The sequence below is a fragment of the Haliotis rubra genome, unplaced genomic scaffold, assembly GCF_003918875.1.
Source record: "Haliotis rubra isolate DU_JTF1 unplaced genomic scaffold, ASM391887v1 Scf96, whole genome shotgun sequence".
In the NCBI taxonomy this organism is placed as follows: Eukaryota; Metazoa; Mollusca; class Gastropoda; order Lepetellida; family Haliotidae; genus Haliotis; species Haliotis rubra.
Genome location: NW_025767701.1, coordinates 429120 through 446137, shown reverse-complemented (window position 1 = coordinate 446137; position 17018 = coordinate 429120). Strand labels below are relative to the sequence as shown.

General features: G+C 40.2%; 1 protein-coding gene and 1 long non-coding RNA gene across 3 annotated transcripts in view; one reads left to right on the top strand and one right to left on the bottom strand.

The window, feature by feature from the left end:
• LOC124265084 overlaps positions 1 to 17018 on the top strand; it is a 212507-nt gene that overhangs the window by 126685 nt on the left and 68804 nt on the right. The window lies entirely within an intron of this gene.
• Positions 12714 to 14507, bottom strand: LOC124265058. Of its 2 annotated transcripts, none has more exons than XR_006895328.1 (3): positions 14333 to 14507; positions 13249 to 13333; positions 12714 to 12889 (listed from the first exon to the last, which is right to left on the bottom strand). It is a non-coding gene; the product is annotated as an uncharacterized LOC124265058 (long non-coding RNA). The 2 variants fall into 2 exon arrangements; XR_006895329.1 differs by having other exon boundaries at positions 12714 to 12886.

The window sequence follows — 17018 nt, the reverse complement described above, 5'->3', positions numbered from 1 at the left end:
ATGTTCGGCTTCATTTGTCAGTAATTCCCAACAGTGATAACAAATGTACTGAAAGTTCTGATATTCGACTTCATTTGTCAGTAATTTCCAACAAATAACAAAGGTACTGAAAGTCCTCATAGGGCATGGTCATCTAACGTCAACTTGCGATTTGTATATGTCGTTGCCATTTTTTTGTGGTGATATATATTTATGCTTCCATATTGGTTTTAATACCATTTGCAGTTTATGTAATCACGTTCCTGTCCTGATCATATTCCCTTTTTTATCTGGAGGTGTGTTTATTGCTTTATGGCGTGTTGTAGTAGATTTATATTGTTCATTTGTTTTGTATTATTTAGTTTCACTGTTTTTTCTGTACAATCTAGAGGTGTGTTTTTTCTTGGTTATGGCTTGATGTTTTCATTATATTGCTGATTTAATCATATAGTTTGATTCATTCAACGCTTATCTCTCTGAAGTATATCAATACATTTGTCATAACTGCCAATATCACGTAGCTTTTAGAATGTCATTAAATTTTCAACACCGCCATAGAGTGCTGTTTTCTCGTGTATTATTTTAGACTATCAACGTATATATATATGTATTGTTGTAATTCGCACGCACAGCGAATTATATCCACTGCCACTCTCTTATTTCAGTCAGCTAAAATTGTTTGAAACCTACGGCGTGGGTTTGCTATAAATTGTTGAACAGAATATTAGCAACAAATAAATTCTAGAGTGACAGGGAATCGCTGCGATTATACTATAACATGATCATGTCTTCCTGATCAATATCGAAAGGTAATGATGTAACCGTAACCTGCTTCAGTGGTGGTACACGTCACAGACAAAGATATATGAAACACAGACAGTGAGGCAGTAGCCGAAATGAGTGAGTGAGTGAGTTGAGTTTAACGCCGCACTCAGCACTTTTCCAGCTATAAGGCGGCGATCTGGAAATAATCGAATCTGGACCAGACAATCCAGTGATCAACAGCATGAGCATCGATCTGCGCAATAGAGTACCGATGACATCTGTCAACCAAGTCGCAAGCCTGACCAGCTGATCCCGTTAGTCGTCTCTTACGACAAGAATGGTTTACTGAAGTCCAGTATTCTAAGCCGGACCTTCATGGGTAATTACCCGAAATGAGGGAGGCAATTGTTTTCCGTTATTTCATCAATATCTCTGTTGTACAATGACTGACTGATTGTTGTTTTACGCCGCACTCAGCAATATTCTATCTATATGGCGGCGGTATGTAAATAAACGAGTCTGGACCAGACAATACAATGATTGACTACCCGATACCATTAGTCGCGCATAAGTACCTCATGATTTGGTTGGTTGATGCTAATTGAATCAATGGAATGTATTTCTGGAACAAGAGCGAACGGTACCGTAAGGCAAATCTTTATATCATGTCAAAATAATCTAGTAGAAAGGAAGATTGTGTATTAAAATGGCATTGAAATCCATAACATATACCTGAACAATTGGGTGAATTACACATGATACATTTTGCAATTGTAATGATGGATGGGGAGACAGCCAATCGAAGCTGCTTATATTATGCAATTCATATATTGCACAGTTATAAATAGAACAAAATCTTACAGTTTTTCATTTAAAACCTCATGAAATGTTATAACACACACACGGACTTTTCCAATGTATATATATCAATAGGGTAGATCTTTCGGATGCCTTGAAGATAAATTGTTGAACTACCTATTTGGTTTACGTGTTTAACAGCGAATGTACATTTAGTTTGTATAGGTAAAGGTTACTGTTTGCGGCAACGAACCTGTTGATAACAGCACAGTAAAGACAAATATGCTTGTGCTATTTTATCCTAACAAACGAAACTAACTCCATACTTTGTTCAGTTTAACTCTTTGTGTTCTATCGGACCTAAAAGAAGAAGCTGTTATGTTTTGTTGTATGGAGTTATGAGCAGTAGTAGTATGTGATATGAAACACATGGACCTGCATTTTACCACATAGTGACACTAAGTCGTTAAAAGCCGTGACTGTGAAACAAGGATGTATATTCAATCAAGATTAATTATTTACGTGGAAAGTACGTCTGAAAACTTTGGAATTACATGTGCCTTCCCAATAGACCATAGAAATGTGAGTACAGCAAACAGTCTACACGTTTTGAAGTTGTAATTTCCGACCACTATGTCAAAGTGTTTAAGGAAGGACGAATTGTGATACACCTGCCACAATAATAAGCTTGGTGACAAAAATACTTCAGCAATTATAGTTTTGATGCATGGATATTCTACATACTCAGGTATAGCATGCTTACAACAAGTGCGACACTATTGTTCCTGAACGGTGAAGACGGAAATAGCGGTAAGGAACATGCCACATGATAATTCACTCGGGAAAGAAAAACAATCGTTCATCGAAGCTTAGCCCTCAGTTTAAAAGGGCGGTGTTTTAAGCTCTCTTTGGGTTGAAGTACTCAACAGTGGAGCTGTGGCAGAAATACTCCCAGAAGAAGAATCTATATGTCTCCTTTCTGCATCCTGTTGTCTTGACTCATCATCCGTTACTGCTCGTATGGTCTCCACGTCGTCTTGCAACTCGGGATCATGAGGCACGAGCTGGCTTTCGAAGGACCAGGAGGTCGCCATCGGTTCGCCACATTTGAACGGTGCCCTGGCCACGAAATGGACGAGAGTTGAGATGCGGTGGATGATCATGGCCAGGAACTGTATCACCAGCAGGGTGCCGAATATCAGCAGGAAGCTCAGACCTGGAAATACAGTTAATACAAGGCAGGTATAGAAACAACACCATTCGACCAACAGAGAGAATGCGGAGTTCGACTTCTAACTATGAAAAATCAATGCTAATCAATGTACAGTCTTCAATGAATTCTATTTGGTGAAAGTGCAAAATGACTGCGAAATGATGTGAAAGAGCCATTAAAAACAGTGATAAAACTAAGTGTACGCAAGTGGTAGAATGATCAAAATACCCACTCACACGAGAGTGCGTTCGGTAATTTCGCTGCAACAAGGGACATTATGGTAATTTGGATACTTCCTCTAATCAGAGATTTTGCTTGAATGAAGGGTGTGTGGCTATGTTGTAGCGAGGCTTTTTGTAATATCCCAGCAATGTCACAGCCATGGCACTGATGTAGGAGTCGAACCCGGACCTTCGACGTGACGACTCAAGCTTACCACTGGGCTACCCTATGTGAGATAAAGAAATGTTTTCGTTCTGGGGAAGTATAATGTTCCGTCCCAAATACTTCGTTCATGACTATAACCAGTCATCAATCAAGTTCAGAATACAGAAATAGGTTACTATGCTGAAGAATAAAACAGTGATGTAAGTATGACAACATAGCATAGATTTCCGAAATTGCGAAAATATGACAATCTATATTTGCTGTCAGTAGTTCCGTATGGCCAAACACCGAAATGGTCAAGGTTGGTTGGTTTGTTGGTTGGTTGTTTAATGTAGCACTCAGCAATATTCCAGTTTTATGCCGGCGGTCTGTAAATAATCGAGTCTTGACCAGGCAAGCCAGTGATCAACAGCATGAGCATCGATCTACGCAATTGGGATACAATGACGAGTGGCAAGCTAGTGAGCGAGCCTGACCACCCGAACGTGTTAGTCGCCTCTTACGACAAGCATGGCTTGCTGAAGGCCAATTCTAACCCGGAACTTGACGGGTACCGAATTTGTCATGCCATATCAAGTAAGCATTCGATTCTGAACCTGACAACCCAGAGGGTGATAGTATGCGTAACGAGACAACCAGATCCAATAAGTGTCCTTCACGACCTGTCATCATCACATACTTTTGTATACGCACCTAATGAGTTCGCACCAAAGATTTTGAACTGGGTTTTAGCTGCCAAAGTGATGATGAGAATGAGCCACAATGAGTTGCTGACAGCCAGAACCATGAGCCACGAGTTCCTCAGCTCTCCTAGTCTGCCTGCAGAAATCAAATTAGAACAAAGTGTATATCTGACAGAATGTATAAATGATCACAAATATATGACACTTTTAGCTTACATACTTTGAGGTTCTTGAATTGAATCTAGAAGTGATTCAGATAAGAAGATGGGTTTATGGATGTCAACCTCTTTACTGTGAGGAACACAATGTTTCGTAGCCTATACTTACTCCTTACTCCATATCAGGTGAATCATGACGAGGAGTAAGGATATACTCCAAAAGAAGCTGACATTCATAGAACTGTCGGTAAGTCCCCATGGTACCTAGTGTTGTGATCTACCTTCAGCTGTTAGCGACACATAGCCTGTTTTTATATTGTAATGTCATCAAAAGTTAAAATATTTTAGATTTAATTACTAGTTTTAAATGTATTCCTGTGATAATCTAGTTTTTGTATTGTCTTCAATAGTAAAAGAGTTTTAGATTTTCATGCTAGTTATAAATACCATGTGTGACGCTCTAGCTATTTTACAGTCCTTTGATCATTCGAATTTTAACAACTTAAATGTAGTATATATGCAAAACGTATCTCGTCATTATATGGCTGAAATATTCCTGATGTGACGTTAAGTTTTAACTCTTAAATGGCTAAGTAGCTATTCAACATGTGAATTACACCAAAAGACGTTAAATATGGTACGTGTTGGTCCCTGCCTGGCGCTCGGCATTAATGGGTACAACAAGGACTGGTCGGCTCGGAGTCAGTATAATGTGTCTGAGTGGGGTATTCATGCTTCACTGAGGCATGGTATCTCAGTGGGCTAGTACTATAAAACCAGCTTCAGTCAGGGCTAGTACAAGCAGCCGCACATACACATACACACGTATGCACGTCGTCATATGAGCGAAATATTCTCAAGCACGACGTTAAACCCAATTTCACCTCACCTCACCTATCATTAAATGTCTGTCGATCAAGAATAGTAAATCGGCTCTTCTCTGTCAAAGTGTAGGTATTAAACAAACCAAATCAAAATATATTTAAAACAAAAACTTTACCATTGTGTTATTTAGTATGAAATACAACTGGGCTATAGACCACCAGCAACTTCGCTGGTCATCAAAGCATTACGGCACTTCAGTTTGTTGCAGGATTCCCAGGATGTGCTGTGGTTGTATGCAATTTTAACCGGTTGGGAAAAAAAAAATATGCGCTCAACGATCTAGAGGAACACTAACTGAAGTTGCATTAGGGGCAACACATTCTTAGTAAATAACATATTCTAACCCTTTTGTTAGACTGAGTCCCATCCGGGATTAGAACCCACACCATAAGAGTCAGGAACCTAATCGTCAGCACACAAGTCAGAAGCCTAACCCGCTCCACCACGGCAGCTAACCGAAGTTGTATACTTCAGTTTGGATGGTCGCGCCTCTCTCATGGGTTAACAAAGTGTCGCAATATGTTTCAAACTCCTGAAACCCGACAACATGTATCATAACCATGAGGGAATCCTCTATGTCCTCTTGCACTAACATCACCCAGACTCTGGATCTAGTTAAACCAGTGATATATATTTGTAAGATGACGATGACAAACAATATGAAATTACCGAGCCTGGCCGTTTGACTTACGTGCATTAAACAATACAACAGCTACATGACAGCGGTCTGTAAATAATCTTGGTCTGAACCAGACAATCACGTGATTGACATTATACGTATCGATCTACGCAATTGCTCTACAATGATATGTATGAACCTGAAGAGGCAAATGATGCTGAAGCACGATAGCAATGCTGACCTGTAGCAGTCCGGAGAGTTCAGGAGCCACGCCCCAGGCGAATGACAAACCATGTTAATTGCAAAACAGATGAATCACCTTCGTTACAAATAACATAATCATAATTATTATATAAGATTGGTTTGATTTGTTTGTTACTTTACGCCCCACTCAGCAAATCTCCAGCTATAAGGCGGCAGACAGTAAATGGTCCAGTCTGGATCAGACAATCCAGTGATCAACAGCATGAGCATCGATCTACGGAACTGGGATTCGATGACCTGCATCAACTACTTCAGTGATTCTGACCACCCGTTAATCGCCTCTTACGACAAGCATTGGTTGCTGACGACCAGTTCCAGCCATGATTTCCACGGGTCAAAGAAAAACAGTACTGAACCTGTAAAGTCAATAATATCTTGATTTTGTCTCGGTTACGGCCTTCCGCCAGCATATGTAGTACCAATATCTCACCTTTCAGCTCGGCCTCAATACCGAATGTTTTGCTAGTTGGTTTCAGGCACTCGTCGATCAGCTGTCTCCAGAAATCACACTCGGCTATGTTGACATGTCTGAGGAGTTGTTTTTGTGTACTGTCAACAAGAGCTTTCATCTCGGCAGCTTTCTCCTCAGCTGCAATGGGACAAGTGCCAAACTAGTCAGTCACTTTTTGATGATGTTCAGAGGGCGTGTGAGATCAGATCTGCTTAAAGGAACAATTTTACAACACATTTCTCGAAAAAGACATCATGCACTTATCTAAATAATACTAACTATCAGCCCTCAGGGAAACTACCATTTAATTTATTCCGAATTAATAATTGTAATTACAATACAATAAAGTAAAAGTTCGAATGATTTAATGGAACGATGCATTGAATCGACTCTCGCGCCTTCTACCGGTCGATCATTATTTCAAGCAAACCCTATAGAGTTATGTCCCTTGGAGCGATCATTACGAATATTGTATTACGCAACTTGTGATTGAGGCCAGTTCGGCAAACACCGACAACACCGCGTGTGACAGTTTGCGATGTGCGGAGCAATCGTTTACATTCCATATATGGCAAGTTATATCTGTGTGAAAGCTGTTCGCCACGAAGTTTCAGTTATCGATTTCAGGCAAGTCGTAAGGGATAATAAGTATGTTATTGCATTAACAGGAACCTAAAGTGAGTGCATATGCCCCGAATATATAAAACATAGGCCAAATTATTGTCGAACATGTGTGACATTGTGCCTTTAATTAGATACAAGCCATTCATTTTGATAATTCTTTACCACTGTACGCGTACACCTTCGTGATCATTGTGAGAGTGACAAGGGCTGATGGAAGGGATGATGGTCTAACATCGCTGATTTGATTCGCCATTCCGTTGTTTTCACGATCATATAGCATATGTTCCCGAAGCATTCTTCAACATTGTGGTATTCAATTACCACTATACCTGAATTATATGTATGTCCGCACATGTTTGCAGTTTACTGATCATTATCGCCAGACACGGTCTTTGCTTGTGCAGAGATCAGCGCACAAACCCTGATGTCATGAACATCGTTATGACAATTCTGACCTCACAAGACATGTGAGATATTTTATAACTCTAAATCTGTGTTTCTTGTCATCAAAATCTAGCAATGGCTACCAAAAAGATTTGTACCCGTGCTTCAAATAGTTCAAAATTAACATTAAGGTGTTCGGTAAGATAAATACTTCGGTCTCGGGGAACATAAACAAACATCGAGGGTACATCAACCCATGCCCCCCTCCTGACCAGTGAACAACTTATAATGTGCATATCAGAATATTTTCGATCTCTCCATCACTGAGTACCGCACTGAAACGTCTGAAGACAATTTGAATGAGTAAATGGGTGACTATGGTTTTACGCCTCTTTTTAGCAACATTCCAGCAATAACACTCCAAAGGACACCAAGATGGGTTTCACACATTGGAGACAAAGTTATCATAAACAGAGCGTGAGGGCATTTGTTTTCGACCATTTGGAGTGAGTGAGTTTTACGCCTCCTCCAATATATTCCAGCTATATGGCGGCGGTCTATAAATAATAGTCAGGACCAGACAATCCAATGGTCAACAGCATGAGCATCTGTCTGCGCAATTGGGACACGATGACATGTGTCGAAGACATGGTTTACCGTTAGTTGGTTCCCTCAGCTTCTGTGTAGCATACAGCAACCGTTTGATGTGACCTGCAGAGATAGAAATAGAGCGTTAGGATTTTTAATACCTAAGGTATTGTTATTGGTGTTATGGGTAAGACTTTGTCCTCAATCATCTATGTTTGTGGTGATAGATGACGTGATTGCCTGACTGGTCTCACTCGACGCACATGCTAACTATCGTCACACAGTCCCTCGTACTAGATAGATCGTTTACACTTTTCTGAATTTATATATATCCAGTGTTGGAGGTTGACAATTATGACACTCGACGCACATGCTAACTATCGTCACACAGTCCCTCGTACTGGATAGATCGTTTACACTTTTCTGAATTTTTATATATCCAATATTGGAGGTTGACAATTATGGTAGCTGGTTCAAGGCATCAAGGCATCAAGAGAGAGAGAGAGAGAGAGACAGAGAGACACAGAGAGACAGAGAGACAGAGAGGTTTGATGTGTACGGTAAAAGATGTTTCCATCTTGTCTTTTGGAGCAACTAGAGCTACTACTTATATGTTACTCTCTCACCGGCCATAGTAATCCCCAGTTCCTTCTCTACCTCCTTTCTCCCGTATGACTTCAGTATGCTGAGATCCTTGGCCTTCTTGATGCGGTTCCTCTTGAAGTTCTGCTCATACTCAGCCAGACCTATAGTCTCCAGCCATTGTATAACACTATTCTGAAACACAATTGCCGTATAGCACAACTGTGTCATAGAAAACCTAAAAGTTATATTCGTTTCGTATAATTAGGTGACAAATGTACTATGTTTAGGGTATAACTGTACTGTGTTTGACGAATTGGGGACGTATACCGGTGGTTATATAGATGCAAATTTAGTTATATCTATTTAAACCAGGTCAAAGTTCCCCTAGGTCAAAGGTTAAGCATATCACTTCTTGAACTTACACCATCGCCAGAGAAAAAGTAGTTCCCTTTTCAACCTTCATCACGTTTATTATATATGCACACTGACTAAATCTGTCAATGATGAATAAATCATAGTGTTATGCATAAAATGGACGGAATTATGATGAAACCGCCCTCTAGTTATCAGAAATGAGCGGCCCCCTGATTCCTCAACTACGGGCCATTTTCAGTTGGGTTGTCAAATGACGTCACAGCATAATGACGTCATAAATCGTGTTCCATGATCTAACAGTGTTGGTCCACAGCCTCATGCGAGTAAGTTGTTTGAACTCAAAATTATATTTATGATACTGCTTTGTCATTTTTTTAACACAAATTCCACCCATTTTAGCTGGATAGGGGAGTCAATTTAGCCAGGGCTTCTGCAAAAGACAATGCGTTACCCAATAGTTTAGGGATACATACAAAGGTTTTGGTGAATCGGTTTTCAGATTGCGACCGTGTATGCTGATTATATGGTCGGAACTTTATAGCAGTGACCAATCAGAACTCGTGTTACATACTCAGTTGAATTAGAATTGAACATAAGATAAATGTTTGACCGAATCGATACTCCCTAAATTCCATTTGAAACACGTAGCGGACGTATTGAGGCGGTAATGTATACGTGAGCATTGAAGCGATGATAAAATCAGACGCATTTTCAATCCAAATTGATAGTGTCTAATTGATTGTATTTATTGACTGTCCAATCGTATTCAAGTATTTTACGTAGTCATGGTTGAACTATTATTTGAAACATTTTACAGGATATCTTCTCCTTTGAGTGGCATTTTGAAGCTGGTATGATGAACAGGGGCGATCTTGTATGGACAGACAACACCTTTACTTCTGTGGATGCGACGTTTAGGTGTGGAAGCAAGTAATGCTTGATTACAGTGTCAGCATCTACACCGAGACGCCGCATACATAGCAATACAGAAGTTGTCTACCCTTACAAATCGTTCCTGTTTTACAAGATGGACCAGGTGTTCAGTGGAAATCGTACTGGATTTCTCTGATCGTTGTTCGCAATATCCAGCACTGGTTTGTCAAGTTATTTCACAAAATAGTAAAATATATCTCTATATGATGCATATGCAAATCAGAGTTATTGCCCTTTGACGTTGCAGAAACCTATTATTGTTTATTGCAGTTATGATATTATTTTGGCTGCATATTTGTTATCACCTGTGCTGTGAGTTTCAGAAATGAAGGAAACTTCAAAGATCAGTCGGCGTGATCGATTCCCTTTGACATCCTAGTGGCCACACACAACTGGTATACTGCCCAGAGCAGTGTTAAACCCAATTACAGTTCTGCTTGATTGTGTTTGTGTTGTGTAACTTCGCACTCAGTAATGTTCCAGCCCGTCAATAGTTAAACACTATGAACACCAACCCCTACCCGTACTCTCTCAGCCTACTTACCGGTACTCCGTACTCTATCTCAAATGCAGGCAGTATCTCAATCATCTGCAGCAGATCCTGGCGCGCCCCCTTGTCCTTGATGCCGATGTTATACAGCTCTTTCTCAGTCATACCAGATATATGAGAGAGTGCTGTCATACCCATACTGTCTGAACAATGTGCTGTACTCCTTTAAAAAGCATGGAATCATACTAAACAGCTGTTTGGGCAGCATTTGTTACATTTGGGATTACACTTTCTGAGTAAAAGTACAGATTCTAGTAGTTTTGCTCACACATTTGTGCAGCTGAACTGGGTTTTAGGTTTACTCGCATTTGCGGCGAATCGAACCGTATCCCATGATCAATTCAATTCGTTATTTGTAATCACTAAAATCAATTATTTATGATTTTTTAAAAAATCCACTTTCACTTTAATGTGTACGTTATTTCTCAAAGTAATATACACCTTCTGTGTGACGTATGTTATACTCTTTCACTTTTAATATGTAAGTTATTTCTCAAAGTGATATACACCTTCTGTGTAAGACGTATGTTATACTCTTTCACTTTAATATGTAAGTTATTTCTCAACTGATATACACCACCTGTGTAAGGTATGTTGTAATATTTTCACTTTAATATGTAAGTTATTTCTCAAGTGATATACACCTTCTGTGTGAGGTATGTTATACTCTTTTCACTTTAATCTGTAAGTTATTTCACAAAGTGCTATACGCCTTCTTTGTGACGAATGTTGTACTCTTTTCACTTTCTACAGAGAATATGTTATACTATTTGTACGCACTCTGTTCCCGTTCTATGGTGGTACATTTCGCCCAATCTATGTGTATCGTTCGTAAAGATAAATGTTGTTCTATCTATTACACTGTCCCCGTTCATGTTTATAAGGCTTCTTTTACTCGGCTGTGTCTGATCTCAATATGTATAAGCTATCTTTCCTTACATCGCTATGGAGACACGCGTGTATCTGTTCTTATAGTATTGACCCTCCTTGGAATTTGTTTACCTCTACGGAGACAAGTGTGGGGCTGTTTCTGTTCAGCCACCATAGAGAGAGATGCCTGTGTCTGTCCTTACTCTGTTGTCTCTGGTTTGAGACACACATGCATTCATACTGTGAATCTTTCTTGAGATACACCAGTGGGTCTGCTCCGGCTCTGCTGACTGTCAGTGGAGACACGCGTGTATCTGGTCTTACTCTGTACATCATTATAGAGACACACGTGTGTGATATTCCTTACCTTTAGTTCCGTGGGAAGCCACTCCTCAACTGGGATGGACAGGTACTCATCTTGGTCGTCATCGTCATCGACATCCGCCGACCGCGGTCCACTGCTGGCGCCAGGCTCTGTATGAAACATCGAGTCTAGCTTAACAGATTTTACATTAAATGTTATTTCTTGTTTTTGTTTAACGTCGCACGCAGCAGCTATTCAGGCTGTATGGCTGCGTTAATGTTTGTAAAAGCTGAAAGATGTAACATCTAAGTAGTTAGACTAAGTTCTCAATATGCCTGTATACATGAATAAAGGCAGTAAGGTAAGGCGTAGGTCAAGAGGAACTGAATCATAGATGTGTTGTCATCAAAGCGTTAATTGTGGAATGTCGACACCAGTCTAACATAAGCTTGTGAACATTTTGCCTTAAAGAAGTTTACATGATGCTAGCATAATGAAATATCTTCAGAGAAAGTAGCAGCCTGCTTTTGGGAATATTTAAAAATGCAACATCAGTTGCCCGTCAAAAGTCATATGATGAAGCAAACAATGGAACAGGGTAACTCCATATATAGTAGATGCTGACAATTTGGATGTCTTCAGTAACCCGTGCTTGTATGAGGCGACTAACGGGATCGGGTGGTCAGGCTCGTCCTGGTTGCCACATGTCATCGTATCCCAGTTGCGTAGATCGATGCTCATGCTTTGATCACTGGAATGTCTGGTTCAAAACGATTAGTTACAGACTGCCGTCATGCAGCTGGAATGTTGCTGAGTGCGGCGTAAAGTTAAATTCACTCACTCACTATAGTTCCGGTAGGCCAAACACTGGAATGTTGAATTGTATTGATTATTACGATCGGTATAACTGGAGCCTAGTTAGCGAGATTCCCTTCTACTAAGTGATGATACACATCTAAGAAAAGGACCAGCAAGAAGTTTCTATTAAACATAGATGTGATGAGGAAGCCACGATTTCCTTACACAGTGTATTATTTTCTGGTCATGCTTCAGATGACTCAGTTTTGCCTTGAACTTTTGGAGATAGAGATGAAGCCAAACCTCCACTTGGCCAAGGAATGACATGCCAGTGAGCTGAGGTAATAATGCATTATATTGAGCTGTTGATGCATTAAGTAGTGAAGGTGAAGTGCTTGAACTTACTTAGATCCTCGTTAGATGCCCATTTCTCAAACGGAGGCACTTCAATTTTCAGGGTCTTGTCAGTGGAGATTCCCCGTTTGATACAGCAACTGAATCACGTGATCAGAAAGAAGACGAATGTTTTTAAACTTATGAAAACCAACTGGTCGTGGAATCTTGACAAACAGTTCCAGACTTACAATGGTGGCTTACAGGTTTGCTGGACTGGATCCTCAACATGGCGGACGTGACTCAGTTATGTCCAGTTCGCTGAGAAATACCGAGGCTACTGCTGACAAACAGGCACATTAAACATCACTATCTGGATTTTTATTAGACATAACTTCACATTCATTGCTGATCGGCTAGTTTCTTTCATATTACAATAAATCGACAGGAAATGAGTCTATGAGTTTTGACGCATTGATATTGAAAGTGAAACTGAAATGTTAGGTCCAGAAACTGCATATATTCTGCGTAGTCACTGCATGAGAAATATTAACGGTACAAAGTCATTGTCTAAGAAGCACACGAGGCGAGGAGGGTCGACTATTGATCAAAGCCTCCGTCGTCAAGCCGATGACTCACAAATATTGCTAAACGCGGCGTAAAATCACACTCACTCACTCACTCACTCACAAACCCACTTACAAACATAGGATCTCCATTATCTTCTGAAGTCGCTTGTATCCCGGTTCGCCCATAACGTCTCCATAGTTCTTCTTCTCTCGGGTTCCTGCAGACACCAAGAATCATTGCACAGCATTAGATGTAACAGTGCTGAATATGTATAGCGAATGGAAGTGCAGACATAACAACCCTAAAACCTTGAATATAGTCTTGGTTGAGGCCAGTGGGTTGTAAATCTAAATCTCGGAAACCAAAACCAATGGCAATCATGACACCCTCCTCTAAACAATGTGTGGCACTGTATATTATTAAACATTTAAAACCCGAATATATTTTAGTCATGTGTATTAGATGCAGTGTAAGTAAGTGGGTGTGTGACTGTGTTCAGCTTGACTCTCAGCAATATTCCAGCTTTAAATAACAATAGTGTCTGGACCAGAAATCCAGTGGTCAACAGCATGAGCCTCGATCCACGCAATTGGGAACCGTTCACATGTATCCACCAAGTCAGCGAGCCTGACCACCCGATCCCACTAGTTGCCAGCATTGGTAACTGAAGACCAATTCTAACCCGGATCCTCACAGGTCTCAGTGTAATTAGGTCACAGTTCTTGTTAAACCACTGCCTCACTGTGGGAATGTGGGTCAGGATCTCTTAAAGTACTAGAATCTCTACTTCACCAAGAAGTTGTGCTCACAAGAACTGATGACTTTTTAAAAGGAATTGTTTATACTCGATAGTGTTCGGTTTCGGCACGACAGTATCACAATATTGATGCAAGAAGCACCAATCTGATGCAGAATGGGAATCTTGACAACCGTTATCATGCCGGCACTTACAGGACCACTAGCCCTACATATATCAAAGTATATAGTGGTCAGGCTTGGTTGCATAAGGCACAACATTGGGTGGGTACCTCAAGACTGTGACAATATTCAGTTTGCATCCCTGATTCGTGTTTCTGTGTGCTCAGCTCCAATCTTGTGCTGGCTAGTTTCACCAACACTGTTCATCCTATCTCGAACAGCCAACTTTCATGCCGTGATATAATTGAAACACTGCTTAAAGCGGCGTAAAATCAGACTCATTCAGCGTGAAGTATACCCCAACTCTTGTCTGGAATGTTGCACACGCTGTAGATCATCAACAGCAGGTACCCGGATGGTAGACACAGAAGGTAACATATGCCATATATGAGGCACAGAAACTCTCTAGGGTGAAGCACGGCAGCGAGGACAAACACGGAAAAGATTGACCACAGGTAGATTGTGGTTGGTGATACTTTTCGTACTGCTCCCATTGTCGGCGGAAAAGAAAAGCTTCCCCTGGAGGCTTTTGGGTACCCGATCCATTGCCAAAAGTTGAAGGTTCTCCGTTAATACTTGAAATCAGGTCCATCATCTGAAGAATAGCATTAACAACATTTCATAAACGTAACGTTAAGAAATAAGTACATGTTTTAAGCCGCATCAGGAATTGTGCAGCAATTCGCCGCTAAAACAACAACAACACCCATGGATCTATGATGGTGTTATTTTAGGTATACATACTCCTCTTTTCATTTCATATGATAACATGCTAGCCCATCCACAAAACAAAAAGAAATAAAAGATTCACTTCGTAAAAGGAAATATTTATGATTTATTCATCGTTGGTACTTAAAATAGTTCAGGATATGAAATGGCGGGCTCTGACAAAGACAAAGTACTATTCTAGAGAGGTGTTTATCTATCGACTGAATGCCACTAAATCGCATCAGAGTGTCAACCAAAACGGTATGATTAACAAGGGAAATACATATCGCAGGACAGTAGTGTACACAGAGAGTAATCCCAACACCATTGCATCCTCGTGCAAGTGATCATTGAGTCACACTTTAAACGGAAGTGAAAGTAGAATGGAAACAGACCAAACTGGGGAAACAAACTGCTGGTAGATCGAATCTAAGTAATAAAATGAATGATTTCATGAATTCAGTATGCAAATAATATTATGTGACTCTTTATAATATTACAATCTTAAAGTGGGCTGTAGATCACAAGTAGCCAAGGTGAGGCCAGCAAACCAGGGACCATGGGAGCTAACGGCCACACATTTTATATTGACATGATAGTCTTATATATTCTGTGTCAGTAAACGCCTCTCAAAGAAAGTAAACGAGCGTTTACTTATGTATTCTGTGACAGTAATTGCAGTGTTTACTTATGTAATTTATATCAGTAAACGCAGTGTTTACTTATATATTCTGTGTCGGTAAATGCAGCGTTTACAGTATCACAGAACACATAAATGTAAACTCTTTCTTCTTGTGTTTTTTCTTTCACCTAAAAAGACACTTTATACTGAACAAGTAATGCAGGTAACTCTGTTCAATGAATTTGTTATTGACTAATATATATATCTATATATATATATAGATAGATAGATAGATACCAGACCAAACGAATATCCAGCCTTTACTATCCCAAGAATATCCCTTTGGTGCAAGAGGGGAAAATAGCTCTGAATGGATCACTTTAAAAGTATTTTTTCAAGATTATTTTCCTGACAAAAAGGTTCAACTCTAATGGCTTTGATACTGCGCCAAAAGCATCATGACCACTGACTTAAGGCCTGACATCCGCTTACCCGGGACACCGTCCTCGTGAAAATTAGAATTATACCCAACTTACTTTTGTTCAGCTCATCTGCTATGTTTATGGCCGCCCCTATAATCAACACCGCCATCACAACAGCATAGAGGAACGTCAGCAGCTTCGCAGTCTGCAAAATGTAGATGCAACGTTTCGGGAATGGTTTGGAATATACCCAAATGCATTCGACAAAACAGTTATCTCATTGGTGTTTCATAAATGCGAACTATATTCGTGACTCGATCAAGCCATCTCAGACACCATCATCCACGCTTTACGGTAAAATCGGTGGTGCCATTACTCATTGCCAGACTTTGTCATATATATATGTAGTTATAATATCATTGACAGAGGAACCAATACTAACATATAAGCACCTCAGGACGATACATAAGGAAATGAGATATCTTGGCAGGACCTTCGCGAAAGACCCAATATGTGTAGCAACAAAATTAGATAAGAGTTTCCTCATGCAGATTTCACTTCAGAGATCGATGGATGCATATCATTTTGCACTCTACAACACACGGTAATGCTCATTCGCCTGCAGGGTTCATCCAAAGCGTCTTAAGCGACTTCACGGTGTATCAGTACGTCACAGACATGGGTTACTTCAAGAATGACATTAAATGATTAGGAAATTTTCGTCCTCATGTTGTCTATACGGTGCAACCTTCACAATTCATATTTTCAAGCAGATGTATGCGACACATAAACGCTTCTGATAATACTCAAGAATGGCATTACATGATTTTAGTTCTCACGTCTCTCTCACGGTATAACATGCACAATTCAAATTGCGTGCAGATGTTTGCGACCTACAAACGCTCTCTGATAGTAGCCAGGAATGACATTACATGGTTATCGCCCTCACATCACCCGCACAATAAAGCATACACAATTCACATTTCGTGCAGATGTTTGCCATACACAAACACTCTCTGATAATACTCAAGGATGACATTACGTTATATCGGCCTCACGTCTCCAACGCGGTACAACATGCACAATTCAAATTTCGTGCAGATGATTCCCATACAAATACCCTCTCAGTCAGTGTGATCACAAGGATGTAGTAATGATGTGTGTTTACCAGAAGCTGCGTCTTCTCCGACGTGAAGAGACAGATGAAGGTGAAGCTGGCAGCGATGCTGAGC